We start from the raw sequence: 23,691 nt of genomic DNA on the forward strand, positions 1-23,691 counted from the left end.
GTCCAGCAATCACTCACACCCCTTGCAGTCACTATCCTTTGTTCCAGTTCTTTCAGGTATCTTTGGGGTTGGAGATGCTCTCTCTTTAGCCAGCTGAAGACAAAATGGAGGGGTCTCCCACGGGCTTAAATAGCTCTCTCTTGTGGGTGGAGACCCCCCTCCTCTCTCCTATGCAAAGTCCAGCTCCAAGATGGAGTTTTGGAGTCACCTGGGCAAGTCACATGTCCATGCATGACTCACAGTTTTTACAGGTAGCATCCATTGTTTACATGCTACCTTGAACGTCCTCAAGTAGAAAGCAACAGAGGGTCCTGTGGCACCTTTAAGACTAACAGAGTATTGGGAGCATAAGCTTTTGTGGGTAAGAACCTCACTTCTTCAGATGCAAGTAATGGAAATCTCCAGAGGCAGGTATAAATCAGTATGGAGATAACGAGGTTAGTTCAATCAGGGAGGGTGAGGTGCTCTGCTAGCAGTTGAGGTGTGAACACCAAGGGAGGAGAAACTGCTTCTGTAGTTGGATAGCCATTCACAGTCTTTGTTTAATCCTGATCTGATGGTGTCAAATTTGCAAATGAACTGGAGCTCAGCAGTTTCTCTTTGGAGTCTGGTCCTGAAGTTTTTTTGCTGTAAGATGGCTACCTTTACATCTGCTATTGTGTGGCCAGGGAGGTTGAAGTGTTCTCCTACAGGTTTTTGTATATTGCCATTCCTGATATCTGACTTGTGTCCATTTATCCTCTTGCGTAGTGACTGTCCAGTTTGGCCAATGTACATAGCAGAGGGGCATTGCTGGCACATGATGGCATATATAACATTGGTGGATGTGCAGGTGAATGAGCCGGTGATGTTGTAGCTGATCTGGTTAGGTCCTGTGATGGTGTTGCTGGTGTAGATATGTGGGCAGAGTTGGCATCAAGGTTTGTTGCATGGGTTGGTTCCTGAGTTAGAGTTGTTATGGTGCGGTGCGTGGTTGCTGGTGAGAATATGCTTAAGGTTGGCGGGTTGTCTGTGGGCGAGGACTGGCCTGCCTGTTAGTCTTAAAGGTGCCACAGGACCCTCTGTTGCTTTTTACAGATTCAGACTAACACGGCTACCCCTCTGGTCCTCAAGTAGACTTCTTATGTGGATTGGAGCATTCCAAGATCCATTGTCCTTTAAGTGTTTCTTGATTAGGTACTTAAGTTCAACATTCCTTTCTCCAGGAACTGACCAAATGCTCTACTAAGGTTATTTAGAAATCAAGCCAGTACACAGCCAACATTCATAACTTTCATAACTTCGAATACAAAAATGATACATGCATACAAATAGGATTAATACATTCAGTAGATCATAACCTTTAAGGAGATATGTTACATGGCATATGTAGCATAAAACACATTCTAGTTTTGTTATATATATATATATATATATAAAAGCATATTTCCATAAAGCCTTATGGGAGGTACTGTCACACCTTTTTTCTCTCTACTGTCTACACTTACGTGCCAATACCCACCCACTTCCTGACTCCTGTGCGTTTTTCACTACATCGGGATAAACAAAACCATGCATACTAATAGGTCAATTTGAAAATAAGACCACACAACTTGAATCACCCTGATTAGTTAGCCAAAATAGGGATTAACTATTTTGAAGGGACCTATATTTCAGGAATGCAATTTCCATGCAAACAGCTACATGTGATATTCTTGTGTCAGATCCACTAGCTTTTGTAGGTAACAAAATATGTATTGCTGGAGCAGAATTACCATTTAATCTATTTGGTAGATGCTGAACCTGGGGGAAAAAACATAGCAGTAAATGTCAACTAAAATGACATCAGTAGTTCTGTTTGAGAAGGTGGCTGTTCATACTAATAAGGAACCATGATAACACTTTTATTGTATTTTTTTTTAAATGTTAATCTTTTATGGTTGGCCAGATACATAATCTAATATTTTCCCTTTGCCAAAGAGAAACCTTCTAGGCAGAGCTGATCATCTGCTGTCTTCCCAACCGATATAGTCGGCCAACGAACTGTTTAAATTCCAGCAAATGATCAAGACAGATCAGCTCCTGTGAGACCAGTATAGATTAGGGGTCAGATCCTCAGCTGTTGCAAATGATATAGTTCTATTGAAATCAACACTCCATACCTCTGCTTTGCAGATAAGCTTAATATACCTAGTGTAGTATACAGCAATTAGTCTTTTATAATTTACAAACATTAAACTTCTGAGCCAGACTTAGCTACATGTGGGTCCTAACCCAGCACTTTAGTGGGGGAAAGGATGCCCCTTTCTTTTCCATACAATGTACTCGGCATGCTGCTGTGGTGCTTTGAGAAATCTGTGTACAATTTATGAATTCTGATTGGTTTTATGAACTCTGTGTATAACTCTCACCCTCAGTGTATATTAAATCAGCCACATACTAACAGGGACCGTGTCACATATCACACGCAGTGTGGAAGTAGCTATAGGACAATCAAACAAGTCATTAATGGGGAATGTCTGCACTGGTAGAACAATGAATATGCTAAAGAGACTGGCCAAGCTAAAGGAAACTGGTTATCCCAGGTAGTCTGTAGGGAGGTGCATTGGAGCAATGGAAATTCCCCAGTGGAAAAGGAGAATAAAGGAATAGCAGTTAGAATCTGCTGCTTTATAGACACATGGTCTCGGACCTAGCGGACCCATCTGACCTGAACAAGTTAGAGTGGTTGTTGCAGCAGCTGAGAGAGAACCTGAAGGCTGAGCAGGAGAAAAGGAGGAACTTTGGGTCCAAAAGGCTCTTGGAATGGTGAGAATGCTGGAAGGAGGCTTTTCTTGTTTTTGCATGGATCTAGGAATAAAGTGTATGTTTAAGAAGTTACTTTGCAGAGCCTCTGAGTTCTCTTCTGTAACCTGTCCCCAAAGGGTTAAACTGTAAACTTCCAGGAGGCTGGAGCTCTGGGAAGGGGAGTGTGTGAGGAAACTTTTAGGTGAGCTGGGGGTTAAAACACTGGTCTTTGTGCCTAGGGTAACTGGATCAGGGTTGCACTTTCAAGGAGGGGTGCTAGACAGGGAGTGAGGCAGGGAGTGAGTCAGAGACAGCTCCAGGATGTGGCTAAGATTTAGTGGGCTTAGAAGCATGCAGGACAAGAACGTAAAAACAGCCATACTGGGTCAGACCAATGGTCCATCTAGCTCAGTGTCCTGTCTTTCGACAGTGGCCAATGCCAGATGCTTCAGAGAGAAAGAACAGAACATGGCAATTATTGTGTGATCCATCCCCTGTCATCCAGTCCCAGCTTCTGGCAGTCAGACGTTTAGGGACACCCAGAGCATGGGGTTGCGTCCCTGACCATCTTGACTAATAGCCATTGGTGGGCCTATCCTCCATGAACTTATCTACCGTATATACTCGTTCATTAACCTGTTTGTTTATAAGCCAACGCCCCAAGATGGATAGGTAAAAATAGCAAAAACTGTATCACCCTTTCATAAGCCGACCCTATATTTCAGGGGTTGGCAAACTTTGGCTCCTGGCCCATTAGGGTAAGCCGCTAGCGGACCTGGACGTTTTGTTTACCTGGAGCGTCTGCAGGCACGGAGCCCCTCAGCTCCCAGTGGCCGCGGTTTGCCGTTCCCAGCCAATGGGAGCTGCGGGAAGTGGCGCAACTTCCCGCAGCTCCCGTTGGCTGGGAACAAGAAACCGTGGCCACAGGGAGCTGAGGGGCTCCATGCCTGCAGACGCTCCAGGTAAACAAAACGACAATGTATTAGATATTCAATTCAATGATTCCGTAGAGTTTTAAATCATCACATTTTGGTGTAGACCTGTTTATAAGCCGACCCCTGCTCTTTGATGCGTCACTTTTTTACCAAAAATATTCGGCTTATGAACGAGTATGTACGGTAATTCTTTTTTTAATCCAATTATACTTTTGGCCTTCACAATATTCCCTACCAACGAGTTCCACAGCTTGACTGTGCATTGTGTGAAGAAATACTTCTTTATTTGGTTTATATCTGACACCTGGTAATTTAATTGGTGACCCTGGTTCTTGTGTTATATGAAGGAGTAAATAGCACTTCCCTATTCAGTTTCTCCACAGCATTCATGATTTTCTAGACCACTATCATATCCCCCCTTAGTCACCTCTTTCTTGAGATGAACAGTCCCAGTCTTTTTAATCTCTCATCGTATGGAAGCTGGTCCATATCCCAATCCTTTTGTGTAATTTTTCCATTTCTAATGTATCTTTTTTTGAGGTGTGGTGACCAGAACTTCATGCGGTATTAAAGGTGTGAGTGTACCATGGATTTATATAGTGGCATTATGATATTTTGTTTTATAATCAATCCCTTTCCTAATGGTTCCCAACATTCTGTTTGCATTTTTGACTGCCACTGTGCATTGAGCAGATGTTTTCAGAGAACTATCCACAATGACTCCAAGATCTTTCTTGAGTGGTACAGCTAATTTAGATCCCATCATCTTGTATGTATAGTTGGGATTATGTTTTCCAGTGGGCATTACTTTGCATTTATCACCATTGAATTTCATCTGCCATTTTCTTGTCCAGTCACCCAGTTTTGTGAGATCCCTGTAATTCGTGGTAGTCAGGTTTGGACTTAACTATCTTGAGTAATTTTGTATCATCTACAAACTTTGTCAACTCACTGTTCACCCCCCTTTTCCAGATCATATATGAATATGTTGAACAGCGCTGATCCAGTATAGATCCTTGGGGATTCTGCTATTCATGTCTCTCCACTGTGAAAACTGACTATTCCTACCCTTTGTTTCCTATCTTTTAACCAATTATTGATCTGAGAAAGGATGTTCCTTCTTATCCCATTACTGCTTACTTTGTTTAAGAGCCTTTGGCGAGGGATCTTGTCAAAGGCTTTCCGAAAGTCCAAGTACACTATATCCACTGGATCATCCGTGTCCACATGCTTGTTGACCCCCTCAAAGAAATCTCACAGATCAGTAAGGCATGACTTTCCTTTACACAAGCTGTTTTGACTCTATCCCCATATATTGTGTCACTTGTGTCTGATAATTCTATTCTCTACTGTAGTTCCAACCAATTTGCCTACTACTGAAGTTAGGCTCAACGGCCTTTAATTTCCACAATCGCCTCTGGACCCTTTAAAAAGATCAGCGTTACATTAGCCATCCTCTAGTCAGCTGGTACAGAGGCTGATTTAAGCAATTAACTGATGTAAGGATCCAGTACTTGGGTCCAAACACAGTACCTTAGTGAGAGTTCTGCAAAGGGAGCTCAAGGGGATCAGCGACACCGGTTCTCTTGTGTCCACAAGTGCAGGGTCCAGCCTAAACACCCACTGGAAATGTAAGAAATGCAAGATCAGCTCCTTTCTCTTAATGAAATGGAGGAAACTGTTTATTTCACAATGAGGCAAGAAACTCCAGTCCTGAATTTCCTAGGTGAAAAATATTGCCTAGTTAATCTTGGTGTAGAGTTACTCATGAATGGGCATATGCGTTATCCAACTAATACCGTTGTGTGGGTAAAACCCAGCATGGAATTCCAGGCCACGTCTTCATGGCTTTCAGATATTCCCCTGGAGAGTTGGTGGTGCCCTACAATTTTATGATGGTAGGACAGATAATTTTTTATTTTCCTTAAATAAGGCAGGCATAACTTTCAAACAGCTCCCCACCCTCTGGCAATGAGGCCCATGCCACCTTGGCAAGTTTTGTGAAAGCTCTTTGAGGGGCGGGGGATAGCTCAGTGGTTTGAGCATTGGCCTGCTAAACCCAGGGTTGTGAGTTCAGTCCTTGAGGGGGGCCACTTAGGGGGGATATGGGGCAAAAATCTGTCTGGGGATTAGTCCTGCTTTGAGCAACGTGTTGGACTAGATGACCTCCTGAGGTCCCTTCCAACTCTATGATTGCAATATGCTGGTGACTAAGCACTGTTTAATGAAAAGCATTACATTTCCTAACCTAGGCCTGATCCAAAACCCATTGAAATCAATGGAGAGATTCGCTTTGACTTCACTGGGCTTTGGATCGGATGTCTAGTCTATCATGTTTTTGAGCTCTGTTGTGCCATGGGATAGCTGCAGAACCCTTCTGAACAGCTTTTCAGGCTGCTTGAGTAAAGAAGCTGGGAAGTAATTACAGTGTAAACCAGTTCCCTCTTCTGTTTGATGTGGATTTAAAAATAGCTGTTTATTAATGCACCCAGAGTTTAACAAGTAGTGCAAAACTAGGGTGACCAGATGAGAGGAAGAAAATATAGGGACACATGGGGGGTGGTCACCGGCGGAGCAAAAAATAAGTGGATTGCTGTCGGTGGAGCAAAAAAAAGTGGAGTGCCGCCGGCAGGGCAAAAAACAAAAACAAAAACGGACAAACATCGGTCGGGATGCAGGACAAACGCCTAGATGTCCGGACGGTCTTGATTTTATTGGGACGTCTGGTCACCCTATGCAAAACTCCTTTTTGATTCCAAAGATCTGCATTGCTAAGAGGTGTATCTGCATACTTCAACTCCTGGTGACGAGAACTGCAGAGCAAAGAGGAAACTCTCTTGATACCAACATACCCCAATGTCGTGTTACATTCTGCTTTCAAATGTATCTGCCAATGTGATATTTTACCAACTTTATAAGCCTAATCTGCTGTACCTTGAAATAAAACGGCCTACTTTAAAGTAATAGCAATAACTGAATATTAGTCAATATATGTGTAAAAATCTGTCTGAGATGAAATAACTCCATCAATAGTATTTCAGTATATCTATAAATCCCTAAATATTTGGGAGGTACTCTATTACCATGGTGAAAGCCATACAAATACCTAGGCAGTGTATCCCTTCCTAGCATGGGTATTATGTTGACATGTTGGATCTTAAAGGCCAGAAGTTGAAACTGAAGTTCTGAAACAAGTTTTAGAGCTTATGAAATAAGCTATATTTGACAGCAACAATAAGTGTACTTACTATATAGAATGTCAGTCAGAAGAGTCCCAGGGTATTTTATAATTCAGGAGCAGCTAAAAGCATCATCAAAAATAGCTCCTTTTAATGCTGATTTTAAAGCTAACAGATTCCACTTTTCGTATTTCAAATGGGTGAATTCTGTAGCTCTGGAGCATAATTGCTGAAAACTCATGCAAAAATAAAATCTGCTATTTGAATTTAATACGAATATGCTTCGCTTGCATAGTCTTCTGTACACATTTGTGTGCTAGTAACCAGCATGAATGCTCTTAGAAAGCTCATTTCAAGAATGGGATATTAGATACAAATAAGAGCTTTCTTTTCCAAGAGTATGTGCACCAGAAATCGGACTGTGTTAAGCTCCCAGCATCATGTGGCTTGTGGCCAACTATTGTTTAAAAACAGTTTTGAATATTGAATAGTCAGCCAGAACGGAAGTCAAATTTGCAATGTTTTTGTTGAATAACTTTGAAAGATAAATAAACCACAACCCAATTGTGAATATTTTGATAAATTTTATCTCTGTTCACAGTTAAATTAGGTCTCAACTCTATCTGCCTTCCATTGTGGAGCCCTTTATGCTGTGATTTCAGCTGGGTTACTCGCAGAGTAAGGTGCCAAGTATCAGGGGGTAGCCGTGTTAGTCTGTATCCACAAAAACAACGAGGAGTCTGGGGCACCTTAAAGACTAACAGATTTATTTGGGCTTTTGTGGATAAAACGAAGAAGTGGGTTTTTTCCCCATGAAAGCTTATGCCCAAATAAATCTGTTAGTCTTTAAGATGCCACCAGACTCCTCTTTTTTTTTTTTTTTTTTTTTTTTACAGAGTAAGGTGATACTCAGCACAAGTCAAGGTGGCAGAACTGGAACCTTAATCGTTGTGCATTACCTGCTCAGCTCTAGTAAGTTGTATGGCATACAGTGACCAAAAAATCAAGGATCTTGAATCTCAGCAAGTGGCTTCATTGTAGTGGAAACAAATCACAAAATATACACTGGGCCAATAATGTAAATAAGCATTTTTAATTTTAAAGGCATTTATTTAGCCATTTAGAGACAGATCATGCCATTCAGGTACAGCTCTGTGTCGAGGCATGGGAGGAGATGGGGGGGGGGGGGGGAGGGGAGATCCGGGCAATCATCTGAGAAGTACCTTGTGTGCATGGGACAATGTATATTGCAACACTCCTTTGTAGGGCAAAACCTGCCCTGTGGCCCCAGGGCTGGCTCCAGGCACCAGCCGACCAAGCACGTGCTTGGGGCGGCACCTTGGAAGGGGCGGCCAATCTTGGGGTGGCGGGGACCTTGGGGTTTTTTGTTCTTTTTGGTTCAGTGGGGCGGCGCTCGAGGTTTTTTGTTTGTTTTTGTTTCAGCGGCGCGCATGGGGGGGCGGGGGTTGGCGCAGCCCGGCGCTTGGGGGGGGGGGGGCGGGGGTTTTGGCGGCCCGGCCTGGCGTGCTAGGGGGAGAGGGAGGGTTTCGGCGGCCCGGCGCTGGGGGTGGGGGCGGGGGTTTCGGCGGTGCGGCACGGCGCTGGGGGGCGGGGGGGGCGGGGGTTTCGGCGGTGCGGCACGGCGCTGGGGGGGGCAGGGGTTTTGGCGGCACGGTGCTCGGGGGGGGCGGGGGTTTCGGCAGCGCAGCGCTTGGGGGGGAGGTGTTATGGTGGGGTGGCGCTCTTTTTTTTTTTTTGCCTGGGGCGGCAAAAAAGTTAGAGCTGGCCCTGTGTGGCCCAATGCCCTGCCTTCTCCCTAACCCTTTTCAGGGCCATGTGCCATCAGGAGACTAGAACTGTAAGGTAACCTGCATTCCTTTGGGCACAGGGATTGAAATTCTGCCTCACCTGTGCAAGAGTGAGGGGGAAGTTCCTTATATCCTTCCCCCAGGTAAAGGTACACTAGTGATGTATGAACATCAAATAGTTTGGAAGTCAAGTTTACACAAGAACTCAGCAGTTGTGCTATCTATCCAAACCTCTTGCATCTGTAAAGCTGGGCTAACGATCTCACAAGGGCAAACTTCAAGACTTTCAGTTGCTCTGGTTTTGCTCAGGTCAGTAATAGCACAAAAACAGTCTCATAGTATTTCAGCTCTTCCATTTTTGTCCTGGACAGAACTTGGAGATGCAAACGTGAACAGTAATGGGAGACGAGGACTTTCACTGCTCAGAAAGGCTGGAGCTGGGAGCCCTGCTGGAGCAGGTGCAGGTAGGAGTTAGATTCCTGGCATGTTCAGGGGGCCTGCTTAATTTGTAGAAGTCTTTGGATGCTAATTTTGTATGCAAGCCTCAGTTACTTCAGTTTCTGGACGCCCTGTACCTCAGAGAGACTGCTCCACCCATTAAAAGGACATAGCATGCATGTCTATCCATAGCTGGTAATCACTGCTGGCTGGTGCAGATGGGATCAGGGGCCCACTTACTCCCTACTCCTTCCTGTTCCTTTTGCAGTGGTTAGTGGCTGGGCTTGCACTCTAATCGGCATATGGGCTGTTTATGTCAGTGGATGAAAGGGGGTGGAGGAGTGTCTCACGGTGCTTGGGTGCATAACATGGCTCTAACATCCTGCTAGAAAGGGGGGAAGTGCTGGTTATTGGAGAGTTCACATGTCAAGGAAAATAGTCCTAGTTCGGGCTGTGTCAGTGTATAGTATGTTTAACCAAATACATACTTCATAGACACTCCACAGCAGTAAAACAGAATCTATTACAGTAAGCTGGTTCAAAGAGTAGTTGGGTAGCGCCCCCCTCCCCTCACTGCACAGAGAGCCATGACAGAGGAAACTGTGTCACTTGGGAGACTTCTTAATACACGCATCTTTCAAGGGCACTGCGTATTATATTACTAGCCCAGAACAGCTAATTAAAGTTAAATTGGCACTCCAATAAGCTGCAAATATGTCCACCTACCTATGTATAGCGCTCTCAAGGGGAAAACCTCATCCAATCTGGAAAGCTTTTAAAAATCTCAGATGGATCATTTCTGAACCGATCCTTCTAATCAAGTGCTCGCTGATCATCCTGAGCAAGAGGCAAGCACCTAGTATGCCTGGGACCTGCACTTTGGAAAGTAAGATTTGATCCATTTTTCTGATGGCTCTAAGCCAGACAAACTGAATTGCACATACACAATATTGTTTTGTATAGTGGAAGAGTCACAGACCCACTGACTTGCTTATAAAGCATCCTATTAAGGGCAACATTTCCCAAGCATTGCATGGGTTCAGATCCCTATTTGCGCAGCTATTTGGGCACCTGGCATGCTGCTGTGCCTGCAATCTTTTGCACAGCTCCTGCCCAGGGTTTAAGTGGTGCAAAGAGAGGTAGTATTGGTTGCTGTGGTAAGCACTGTAGGTGCTACAACTATCAGGGGCCAAATAGGCAGGGCGGGGCTAATCCATCACTAGGCCCTAGGGCAGGCCTGCACAACTCGTAAAGCGGCGAGGGCCATATTACTCAAAAGAAAACAGCTGAGGGCCAAAACCCCCCAGCACCGCCGAACCCCCCAAGCGCCGCCCAGCCCCCCCCCGAAACACAACCCCCCCCAGCCCCACGGAAACAACCCCCCCAGCGCCACTGAAACACCTCCCCCAGCGCTGCCCGCCCCGCGGAAACAAACCCTCCTTCCCCAGCGCCGCCCCACCGAAACACTGGTATTGAACCTTGGTAATATGTTATAGCGGGGCCCTAAGGTAGTATAATTAAGGTAAAAGAAAAATGTCTTTTTTGCTAGAAGTAGAATAAGATCTTCCCCCCACTTTGTAATCAATTGCCCTGTTGAATGAATGAGGTGTGAATGAGGAAGGCGTGGAAGGCAGGCACCTCCAGACAGCTGCAACCCTTGGAGAGGGGATGGGAGCCAGACCAGATCAGTAGAACAGGTCAGCCACCGACTCGCCGCTCGTCTCCTCAGCCCCCCTCCCCCAGCTCGCCTACTCACCCCCGGCCACTGCCCGCCTGCTTGCCTACTCAGCCCCCCCCCCTGCCACCGGCTCACCTGTCCCCCCGCCACCGCCTGCCCACTCACCTCCTCAGCCCCCCACCCCGGCTTGCCTACTCACCCCCCGCCACTGCCCACCCGCTCGCCTCAGCCGCCTCTTCCCCTGCCGCCGGCTCACCTGCCCGCCCGCCACTGCCCGCCCGCCTCCTCAGCTCCCCACCCCCGCTCCGGCTCGCCTACTTACCCCCTGCCACTGCCCGCCCGCTCGCCTCCTCAGCTGCCTCCTCCCCCGCCGCTGGCTCACCTGCCCCCTCACCACTGCCCGCCCGCTCGCCTCCTCAGTCCCCCACACCCCCCCCGGCTCGCCTACTCACCCCCCTGCCACTGCCCGCTCGCTCGCCTCCTCAGCCCCCCTCCCTCACCCGCCGCTTGCCTACTCACCCCCCGCGGGCCACACAGAGAGCCCACGCGGGCCGCATGTTGTGCAGGCCTGCCCTAGGGAAACCTCACTGCCCTCTCCTGGCTGGCTCCCCTGTGCAGGCACCCACCACAGCTCCCTGGCCAGTGCCTGGATAACTGTGGCAAAGCAGTGGCTGGTCTGATTCAGGTACCGATGCAAGAGTCTTCCCTGCAGCAGTGGTGAAGAGGAGCAGCATTGGCCACCCCACTGCCCACTCAGGTTTGGCCTCCTCCCCTCCATCATGCCAATGAGTGGCATTGTGACCTGGTACATGGGGGCCGTGTAGCATTGCTCAGGTTTGGCCCTGTGACCCCTACATCCAGGGCTGGATTAACTCTCCTGTGGGTCTGGGGCTATTAGATTTTGTGGGGCCCCTGTATAGAAGTTTTTTTCCTGGGAAAGAGTTTGGTGCAGGAGGGGGCTGGGGCTGGGGGTTGGGGTGCAGGAGGGGGTGCAGGGTCTGGGAGGGTGTTTGGTGCAGGAGGGGATTCTGATCTGGGGCAGGGGGTTGGGGTGGAGGAGGGGGTGCGAGCTGCAGGCTCCGACTGGGAGGTGCTTACTACAGGCGGCTCCCAGCCAGTAGCACAGCAGGGCTCAGGCAGGCTGCCGGCCTGCCTAGCCCCAAGCTGCTCCTGGAAGCGGCTGGCTGCTAGCATGTCTCTGCAGCCCCTGGGGGCAGGGGGACAGCGTGTCTCTGTGCGCTGCCTGCGCCCGCAAGCGACGCCCCCGTAGCTCCCATTGGCCGGTCCCCCCGGGGCCGCAGAGATGTGCTAGCAGCTGGCCGCTTCCGGGAGCAGTGTGGGGCCACGGCATGCAGGCAGCCTGCCTGAGCATCCCGCGGGGCACCATGGAACTTTTAGCAGCCTGGAGTTGGAGATCGCTGCCTGTGATTTATTTTTGCAGGGCCCCCCTTGAGCCGGGGCCCTGGGCTGCAGCCCCTAAAGCCCCTGTCTTAACCCGGCCCTGCCTTTGTCATGACAGGGGAGGGAAGGGATGGCAAAAATTGAGTGAGTGGCATGGTGAACCCTGTGCACCACGTTGCAATGCCACTCCCTCGATTCTGACCAGGCTGCCCCTCATCATGAGGGGGGCTAGTGAGGCCAAACCTGCATGGGCAGTGGGGCAGCCAGGGCTGGTGCTCCTCACTGCAGGGCCAGCTCCTGCACCGGTACATGACTCAGACCAGCCAGAGCTCAGGCTGGGTCCCCCCTAACCCCACATATGAATTGGGCTCTAGGCATGTGCCTAGGTGCCTATGCCTTAATCTGGCTCTGTAAATAGATATCTAATGCTCTGTGGTTCCCCCACCTCAAAATGACTTTCTCACAGAGAGGTCATAAAGTAAACAGGGATCATCACTTGATCTGGCAGACAAAGAGGATGTCTTAGTGAGGATGTGGGCTAGGTCAGGGAAAGGACTGCACTGACAGTAAACAGCATTAGGGCACAATGCAGCTTGATAGCTCATCAATTCCTATTTGGTCTAGACAGGTTCTAATCCCTGTGGGCCCATGCACCCTGGGAGGGAAAAAGCCTTTAAGAATGGGCATATGGGGTCAGACCAATGGTCCATGTTGCTCACTATCCTGTCTTCTGACAATGGCTGGTGCCAGAAGCTTAAGAGGGAGCAAACAAAACAGGGCAGGTTTTACTGGATGATCCATCCCCTCTTATCCAGTCCCAGTTTGTAGTACTCAGAGGTTTAGGGATACCCAGAGTATGGGGTTGTGTCTCTGACCACCTTGGCTAATAGCCGTTGATGGGCTTATCGTCCATGAACTTATCTAATTCTTTTCTGAATTCGGTTATACTTTTGGCCTTCACAATATTCCCTACCAATGAGTTCCACAGCTTGACTGTGCGTTGTGTGAAGAAGTACTTCTTTGTTTGGTTTATGTTTGATGCCTAGTAATTTCATTGGTGGCCCCTGGTTCTTATGTTATACGAAGGGGTAAATAACACTTCCCTATTAAGTTTCTTCTCACCATTTATGATTTTATAGATCTCTATTATATCCCCGCATAGTCATCTCTTTCCTAAACTGAACAGTCCCAGTGTTTTTAATCTCTCCTCATATGGAAGCTGGTCCATATCCCAATCTTTTTTGTTGCCCTTCTGTGTAATTTTTCCATTTCTAATGTATCATTTTTTGAGGTGTGGTGACCAGAACTTCATGCAGTATTTAAAGTGTGAGTGTACCATGGATTTATATAGTGGCATTATGATATTTTGTTTTATAATCAATCCTTTTCCTAATGGTTTCCAACATTCGGTTAGCTTTTGTGACTGCCGCTGTGCATTAAGCAGATATTTTCAGAGAACTATCCACAATGACTCCAAGTTCTTGCTTGAGTGGTAAAAGCTAATTTAGATCCCATCATCTTGTATGTATAGTTGGGATTATGTTTTCCAGTGGTAATTACTTTGCATTTATCAGCACTGAATTTCATCTGTCGTTTTGTTGCCCAGTCACCCAGTTTTGTGAACATAACATAAGAACATAAGAAAGGCCGTACTGGGTCAGACCAAAGGTCCATCTAGCCCAGTATCTGTCTACCGACAGTGGCCAATGCCAGGTGCCCCAGAGGGAGTGAACCTAACAGGCAATGATCAAGTGATCTCTCTCCTGCCATCCATCTCCATCCTCTGACGAACAGAGGCTAGGGACACCATTCTTACCCATCCTGGCTAATAGCCATTTATGGACTTAGCCACCATGAATTTATCCAGTCCCCTTTTAAACATTGTTATAGTCCTAGCCTTCACAACCTCCTCAGGTAAGGAGTTCCACAAGTTGACTGTGCGCTGCGTGAAGAAGAACTTCCTTTTATTTGTTTTAAACCTGCTGCCTATTAATTTCTTTTGGTGACCCCTAGTTCTTGTATTATGGGAATAAGTAAATAACTTTTCCTTATCCACTTTCTCAACATCACTCATGATTTTATATACCTCTATCATGTCCCCCCTTAGTCTTCTCATTTCCAAACTGAAGAGTCCTAGCCTCTTTAATCTTTCCTCATATGGGACAATCTCTAAACCCTTAATCATTTTAGTTGCTCTTTTCTGAACCTTTTCTAGTGCTAGAATATCTTTTTTGAGGTGAGGAGACCACATCTGTACACAGTATTCGAGATGTGGGCGAACCATGGATTTATATAAGGGCAATAATATATTCTCAGTCTTATTCTCTATCCCCTTTTTAATGATTCCTAACATCCTGTTTGCTTTTTTGACCGCCTCTGCACACTGCGTGGACATCTTTAGAGAACTATCCACGATGACGCCAAGATCTTTTTCCTGACTCGTTGTAGCTAAATTAGCCCCCATCATGTTGTATGTATAGTTGGGGTTATTTTTTCCAATGTGCATTACTTTACATTTATCCACATTAAATTTCATTTGCCATTTTGTTGCCCAATCACTTAGTTTTGTGAGATCTTTTTGAAGTTCTTCACAATCTGTTTTGGTCTTAACTATCTTGAGTAGTTTAGTATCATCTGCAAACTTTGCCACCTCACTGTTTACCCCTTTCTCCAGATCATTTATGAATAAATTGAATAGGATAGGTCCTAGGACTGACCCTTGGGGAACACCACTACTTACCCCTCTCCATTCTGAGAATTTACCATTAATTCTTACCCTTTGTTCCCTGTCCTTTAACCAGTTCTCAATCCATGAAAGGACCTTCCCTTTTATCCCATGACAGCTTAATTTACGTAAGAGCCTTTGGTGAGGGACCTTGTCAAAGGCTTTCTGGAAATCTAAGTACACTATGTCCACCGGATCCCCCTTGTCCACATGTTTGTTGACCCCTTCAAAGAACTCTAATAGATTAGTAAGACACGATTTCCCTTTACAGAAACCATGTTGACTATTGCTCAAGAGTTTATGTTTTTCTATGTGTCTGACAATTTTGTTCTTTACTATTGTTTCAACTAATTTGCCCGGTACCGACGTTAGACTTACCGGTCTGTAATTGCCGGGATCACCCCTAGAGCCCTTTTTAAATATTGGCGTTACATTAGCTAACTTCCAGTCATTGGGTACCGAAGCCGATTTAAAGGACAGGTTACAAACCTTAGTTAATAGTTCCGCAACTTCACATTTGAGTTCTTTCAGAACTCTTGGGTGAATGCCATCTGGTCCCGGTGACTTGTTAATGTTGAGTTTATCAATTAATTCCAAAACCTCCTCTAGTGATACTGCAATCTGTGACAGTTCCTCAGATTTGTCACCTACAAAAGCCAGCTCAGGTTTGGGAATCTCCCTAACATCCTCAGCCGTGAAGACTGAAGCAAAGAATCCATTTAGTTTCTCCGCAATGACTTTATCATCTTTAAGCGCTCCTTTTGTATTTTCATCGTCAAGGGGCCCCACTGGTTGTTTAGCAGGCTTCCTGCTTCTGATGTACTTAAAAAACATTTAAGTGAGATTCCTTTGTAGCTCTTCACAGTCAGCTGTGAACTTAACCATTTGGAGTAATTTTATATCATCTGCAAACTTTGCCACCTCACTGTTTGTCCCCTTTTCCAAATAATTTATGAATATGTTGAATAGCACAGGTCCTAGTACCGATCCTTGGGGGACCCTGCTATTTACCTCTATTCACTGTGAAAACTGATCGTTTATTCCTATCCTTTGTTTCCTATCTTTTGATCAGGTACTGATCCATGAAAGAACCTTCTCTCTTATCTCATGGCTGCTTACTTTGCTTAGAAGCCTTTGGTGACAGACCTTGTCAAAAGCTTTTTGAAAGTCCAAGTATATTATATCAAGTGGATCACCCTTGTCCACATGCTTGTTGACACCGTCAAAGAATTCTAATAGATTGGTGAGGCATGATTTCCCTTTACAAAAACTGTGGCGACTCTTCCCCAATATATCGTTTTCATCTCTGTGTCTGTTAATTCTGTTTTTTACTACTGTTCTCAACCAATTTGCCTAGTACTGAAGTTAGGCTTACTGGTCTGTAATTGCCAGGATCGCCGCTTGGCCCTATTCTTTTTTTTTTTTTTTTTTAATTGGCATTTCATTAGCTATATCCACCAGTCATCTGGTACAGAAGCTGATTTAAGTGATAAGTTACACACCACTGTTAGTAGTTCTGCTATTTCATTTATGAAACCTTTGTTCACAACACTTCTTCTCATAAAGGGGCTTCATTGGTCTGTGAGGCTTCTGCACTGGGAAGGTCTCTCTCTCCATCTTGATTCTCATCCTTCCTACTCTGATCTAGGCCGGCTGTTGATTTAGTGTGTCTCCTGCAAGCTTCAATTCCTGTGCAGCATCTGCAGCAATCCCTGACCTGAGGCTTCCCTTGATGTGTACCCCTGGACTTCCTGAAACTTATATCTGCTCCCTGGCTAGATCTGGCTTTTAACTGGATTTCCCAGAGACTTACTTTCAGTTCACCTCTTCAGGCTGCTTTTCCTGGGTTCTTAATTACTGGGTGAAGCTTCTTCCCCAGGCTGCACTGATGTGGCCTCCCTTTCTAACTGCATAGTCAGAGAGCTACCACCACCTCCTCCTGATCACAAATCTGGCTTTCCTGTAGTGCTACCGGGAAAACAATTTGGTTGGTTGAAAGAGGACATTTTAGCTGACCACCAGAACATGATCTAACCAGCCCCCAAGTTGCAACGACTCCCTCCCCCTGCTGGAAAGACAGTAATGGCTCTTTCGGGGCCCATTACAATAGCTTCAGGCAAAGGTCTAAATTGTGAGACTAATCTGTTTAAAATAGATATTGGTCTCTAATAAATAATGCTTGTTATGAAGTGCTTTGGGACAACATTCGTTGTGAAAAGCACTATAAAAATAGAACATTACATATATATAATATGGGGCTCAAAGCAGCAAAAATATAGACCTTGATAGTGCTAATAAAGTAGAGGAAATAAAATTAACTGTTTCTTTGGAGTTTATATTCCTGCCCTTGGAACCAGGCTTGTACCTGGGGAGAAATATGTTTTGGCTGCAGCAAGTCTTAATCTAAACTAAAATCTCAGGCTCATGTGGACAGAATACTGTTTAAAGATTAGAACCTAGAGGGTTGTGTTTTCAGGGCAGTGCAAGGAGACTTAACTGTGTGAGTCATCATAGCTAAATTCTTAAGAATATCCCTGAATTATAAAATCATTGGGTTAGAAGGGACCACAAGAGTCATCTACTCTAGTCTACATCTGAATATGTACGCCTTTGGATTCTGTTTTTTTCAGACCTACATGTGTAACTGTCCCCTGTGCAATGTAGGGGAAGAAGGAGGGCAGTATTAGGAGATGATGGATGGTCCAGTGGTTAGAGGACTAGCCTAGGCTGCAGGAGGTGTGGGTTCTAATCCTGCTGCATCATGGCCATCCTGTGTGACCTTTGACAACCACAGAGGATATGTCTACACTGCAAAGAAAAATCTGTGGTATTGAGTCTCAGGTTAATTGACAGGGGCTTGTGGGGCTAAAAATAACAGTATAGATGTTGTCACTTGCCACTTGTGCTGGAGCCTGGGGTCCAAGACCCTCCCAGCCTGAGTGAGAATGTCTATGCTGCTATTTAGTTCTGTAGCCCAAGTCCCCCAAGCTTGAGTCAATTAACCCGGGTGCTGAGACTCGGTGCCATGGGTTTTCTTTTCAGTGTAGACATACCCTGAATGTCTGGGTCTCCATCTGTAAAGGGGATAGTGATGGGTTGGACCCTCCACCCAGGATGCCACCTGATGTGCTGGGGTCCCACTGGTTCCACCTGTTCTACCAGCCTGGGTTTCCTCACCCTGTCCTAGCTGTGCCAGGCCCTCAAGCCTTCTCTAGCACGCGCACGCACACACACACACAAATGGATACACAGACACTGAGATCAGCTCTGTATGGGAGGAATCTGCTCAGGGATTCACCTAGCACTCACAGGCACATAAACCCAAAATAATATTGTCTTGTGCTGTATAGAAAAAGCTGCACAGCGCAAGCTCATAAAAATCACCCCTTTCCTCAATGTGGAAAGAGATATGCACAGCTTCTTGCCCCCCCTGCCCCATCCCCGGATATGAATTGCACAAACTGGGCTCTGTTATAAACAAGAAATAAGTTTATTAACTACTAAAGGTAAACTGTAAGTGATTATAAGGCATAGCAAACAGAACAAAGCAGATTACTGAGCAAATAAAACAAAACATGCAAACTAAGCTTAATACACTAAAGAAACAGGTTACACATAGTAATTTCTCACCCTAAATATTGTTTTAGGCCAGTTGTAGAGTTTCTGCAGCTCAGAGTTCCAGTTATGTCTCTTTACAGGCCAGACCCTTGTTCTCAGCCTGGACTCAGCCCCTGCCTTTCCCTTCAGGTGTTTTTTTAGCAATCTCCCTTCTTGGACAATGGAGAAGAGTCCTGATTGTCTTGTTTCCCAGCCTTAAATAGAATTTACATAAGGCGGGAAGCCTTTGTTTCCGGTGGAAAAGTACCAGAGGTGTCCAAGGTGGTATTTTGTGACCTTATTACCTGACCTTGCAGTGTCAAAGCAACCATGAAACAAGGTTTATTTGCAATGGCCACAGGAAGGACCTCCTGGGAAGATGGGGGATCCACATCTTCTAAGACTCATTGTCTTTTCCTAATGGCCCATTAAGGCTGATTGCTTACTGTCTGATGGGCATTTCCCAAGTACATACACACACAGTTGTAATTGTTACATAGATACTCTTCCTAACTTCAGATACAGAAATGATACATGCATACAAATTCAGTAATTCATAATTACATTCAGTAAATCATTCAACAAATCATAACCTTTTCAATGATACCTCACATGACCCATCTTGCATAAAGCGGATCTTAGTTATGCCTATTCATATCATAATATTTCTATGAAGCATGTGGGGTGTAACGTCACAGGGATAATAGTGCCTCGCAGGGGTGTGTTGTGAGGATAAAGATACTAACAATAGTGAGGCGCTCAGATACTATGCTGATGGGGATTTCTAAGTATCTAAGACAGAAATTCTTCCTATATATAGGAATACAAATTGCAAAGATGCATGTTGGTTGAGTTTGGTTATGTAAGCATTTTAATTAGGGCTGGTTTAAAAAAGAAGTCAAAGGGAACCATTTTTGTTCAAACCTTTTTGCAGAAATTTTATTTTTCAACAAAAAAATTCTGTTTCAAATCAGTTTGAGGGAGAGCATGCTCAGCTCTTGAATAGGTGGGAATGGTCTGGCAGTGGCCTCTCTAGCCAAATGAATAACACATATGGACACATGAGGTCAGTCACGGCCATCAACTATCTGACTTATGGGGTATGTCTACACTGGAGCTGGAGGAGTAATTTACAGCTTCAGTGTAGCCATACTCTCGCTATGTTTGTTGGAGCTAGTGTGGGTATGTCCACCTGTCACAGTTCAGGGAAACTGCGCCTGTATTCCCCCTCCATGGTCCCTCGAGGGCACCAGTTCTTGGCTCCTCAACCATCACTCTCTTGGGCATAGACCCACTTCTCTCCCTCTCCTGACCGGGGTTTTTCCAGGCTGCACAGTTCCCTGCCTGTGATATTCCTGGCCAGCCAGGTGGCCTAAGAGGCCAGCATCTGCACTATGCTTTCTTTCAAGAGGCTATGAACAGCATAATGGCTGCAGTTACAAGTTACCACCCAACTCTTTCTAAGCAAGCATGTTTATTCTTAAGTTGAAAGCATTACAGAGAAAACCATTAAAAAGAATAAAAGAACCTACATGCATGCTAAGAAGTTGAGCAGCCATCACCTGAACCCCCCTCTTGGGCTCTGGTAGCTGTCAGTCCTTCAACATCCACAGCTGGGGTTTCCCTGTGGTTATAAGTTCATAACTATCTCAGATTCAGAACCAGAACCCAGGCTGGGCAGTGCTGCCATTTCTTTCAGCTTTGGCCTCTGATCTTGGCCTTCAGGGACAGGTGATTAGCAGACAGACTCTCTCCTCAGGGTGTAGCTTCAAAAGGCTGGGTTTTTGCATATCCCGAGTTGGGTAAATTGCTTAAATGCTTCCTAGGGAATCCCAAGGAAACCCACTTCACACGTATTGACCCACAAGTCCATTTGGCATGCTTTCAATATAGTTCTTTGAACTCCCAGGCCTCACATCACATCTCCCTCAAGAGAGGTTATATACAGTCTCGGTTCACTGTACTACCTAAACTTGGTATTTAATACAATAGACTTCAAAGATACTTAAATGTAATTTAGTAAGGTCTCCCAAGGTCATGCAGGGAATGGGTCATAGTACCCATAGGCAATGGCAAGGTTACCTAATAAAATGAGATCTCCTCAGGGCTCTGGTTGAGTTTGGAGGAAGTGAGAGAAGGGGAAGGCAGTCAGAGAAATATGAGTGTGCTGCTCAGGAAACTGGGGCAGGGCCCTCCAGTTATTGTACAAATTTATTCTTATGCCAGCTGAAAAAAGGGCCACTTTCCATTCAGAGGCTAAGAAAGATGAATCATTCAAGCATAAGTACCAATATCATTTCAAGAAGAGAGATAATGAAATGTCCTTTGTATTCTTGTCAATTGTTTCTTTAACAATTTTCAAATAACACTTTGCATATATTAGGTGTGTTGCAAAGCAATGCAAACAGAATCTCGCTCTGCAAATGCTTCCACAACTTGAATCGCTATTGTATTTATAAGTAAGTTTATTTATTGCACTTACTGAGAGAATGGAGACTCAATTATCATTGCAAAACATCCAAGGCCATCATTTTAAACTCCTCCCCCCCCTGCCAACTCGTCACCATGAACAATTCCTTCTAACCATCCTCCAGTTGGACACAGAGCAGTACACATCTGCACACTCTACCGTTATATTCATCTAACCAAACTATCACAGATTGTCTCTTCCAATCGCCAGCAAAAATGTTCACCTTCAGTATCCACAATGCAAGCAGATGACAAGTAAAATGCTTTACACATTTGGATAAAAGCACAAAATATTTCTTAGATCAGATCTACATTGCAAAGCTTGCTGGTTTAATTATACTGGTGTATTTAAAGTGGCAAAACCCTCCTAGTGTAAATGCAGTTACATCAGTATAAGAGTGCTTCTACTGGTATAGCTTATGGTTACACACCGAACTGACATAGCAGTGCTGCCAAAATTTTTACATGTAGATGATGCTGTAGTAGTTTTGTGTTTTGTCTCAGCCTTCTGCATTGGATACCTGAGTTTCTGACATAGAGAACATCTACTTAGATGCTCAGGAGCTAGACACACTTACAGTGGAGGAAGGGCAAGGATTTGCTTTTGTGTATTGGTCATGTCCATCTGTTAGTATTGTTTATTCTCTCCTTAGCAGTTGGGGCCTGAAAATGCTGCACATCTTGCAGATTTCCTGACCACACTGTTCCATTACTAAGCAGCATTCAGCTTCAGTTGAGTGATCATTACACTAATTAGCCATAGATAAAGCTGAGACCAACAAATCATGAAAATTGTTGATGAACAAACCCTTGAGGGAAATAAGGGCCAAAATAAATCTTCATTCATTCTCAGCCAAAGGCAGTTTTGGTGTGGGAGGGGCTCATAGGTTCCGGGAAGACCTGAAATAAGCATCCTTAATAAGTTTTATTGGTTCTCAGTAATGGAGTAATGAATAGACTCATTAGACATAACTAGGGCCCTACCAAATTCACGGCCATGGAAAAACGCATCACAGAGCATGAAATCTGATCTCCCCTGTGAAATCTGGTGCCCAGCCAGGGGCCCTGTGCAGGACTCCAGCTGCTAGTCCCAGCAGAGGATGGGGAGGGACAAGACTTCCTCTTCCCCTGCAGAGGCTGCTCCCAGGGCGGGTCAGACCCACCTCCGCGAACCTCCCCCTGCTGCAGGAAGCTGTGTGGCTCGAGCTGTCACCTCCCCATGTGGAGAGGCTACAGTTCAACCTGTCTTCCTGGCCCCCATGCACAGAGAGTCTGCGGCTCAAGCTGTCGCCCCCGCTGCCTCCCCTCATGGCTGCGGCTCGAGCTGTCTCACTCTCTCTTTCTCGCTCACCCCTCACCCCCCCCCCGCCCCCGCATGGAAAGGCTGCGACCAGGAAATATAGGTCAGTCTCTTACCAGCACTCCTGTGCACACCTTTATTATGGAAGGCACTGCAGGAAGTGGTGCCTGGTGAATCAGTAGGTGATATCTTCCCAAGTGAGTCTGTACTGAACTAATGTCCAAGCATGGTGTTAGCATGCATGTGTTGCTGGAGAAATTGTTCCAGATGAGATATAAAAATGAGGTAGATCTTAACCCTCCCATGGTCCTTAAAGCAGCCAGGGTGTTATTTTATCTATACAATATGGTTCATAACCCTACCTCTGGCAACAATTTGTCCCCCCCCAGTTCACTTGAATGAGTTACTCTTTCCTTCCTCTAAACAGATATTGTGCAGTGTTGCACACCAGCCTGTGAATTGTTTCTTGTTTGTTTGGAGTTTTGTGAGCCTTCTGGATAGAGCTGGATGAAATGCTTATCAAAATGTTAGGTGAATGACGACATTGACTACATTTATATTTATGTTTCATTTAAAAAAGCATTGGGTCTCCCCTCATGTTTACTGGCTCTCATTTTCCCCACTGGAGGACAGGGTAAAAACAAAGTGAAGAACAAGAAACAGAACACTTTTGAATTTGAAACAAAAGTTTTTCTGAGTAAAAGATGCAGTGCAAATGCAAGTTACCATCAGTGTATCTGACTGGTAGATTCAACTTGTGGCACTGTTCAAATTAGGTAGGATTTTAGTATGGGTCTAATCTGGTTGATGACAAAAGTGAAATGCATCCAGACTAGTCCAATATCAGGAAGGCCTTTTAATAAACTGGAACTGAGAAGTTGGCTGGGGTCACAGCAATGCTTACAAGACCTGAATAGTCAGGCAGGGTTATGGACAGATGCACAGGGTGAGAGGAGGAATCCTTCTACCCTAGCTGTGAGATACTGTAGCCTCCATAGGACACACATACAGACTCCCAGTGCAGGGAATAGAAAGAATGAGGCTCTGTACAAAGGCCCCACCCTGGCCCAGCCACACCACAGTCACTTCCGGCCCCTTTCAGGGGATTCATACAGAGCAGAACTCTTGCAATGGGTGCACATATGCTAAGCAGAGTTTCCACATTCAGCGTTTTCCTTAGATAGGGGAACTGCTCTGGTTCCAGTGCACAAGGAACTTCTGTGGCTACAGTGGACGGGAATGGGTTTGCCCCTCAGGAGTTGACTACCATGCAAGATTTGGTCAGAGATAATCTTCAGTTCTTAGTGTCATTATTTAAAATCTCCAAAGACTTGATTTGTGAGGCCAGTGGCAGTGCTTGCTTCCTTAAAAGAAATATCTGAAAAATACTCTTGC

This window comes from Emys orbicularis, chromosome 9 (genome assembly GCF_028017835.1).
Source record: "Emys orbicularis isolate rEmyOrb1 chromosome 9, rEmyOrb1.hap1, whole genome shotgun sequence".
Taxonomy (NCBI): Eukaryota; Metazoa; Chordata; order Testudines; family Emydidae; genus Emys; species Emys orbicularis.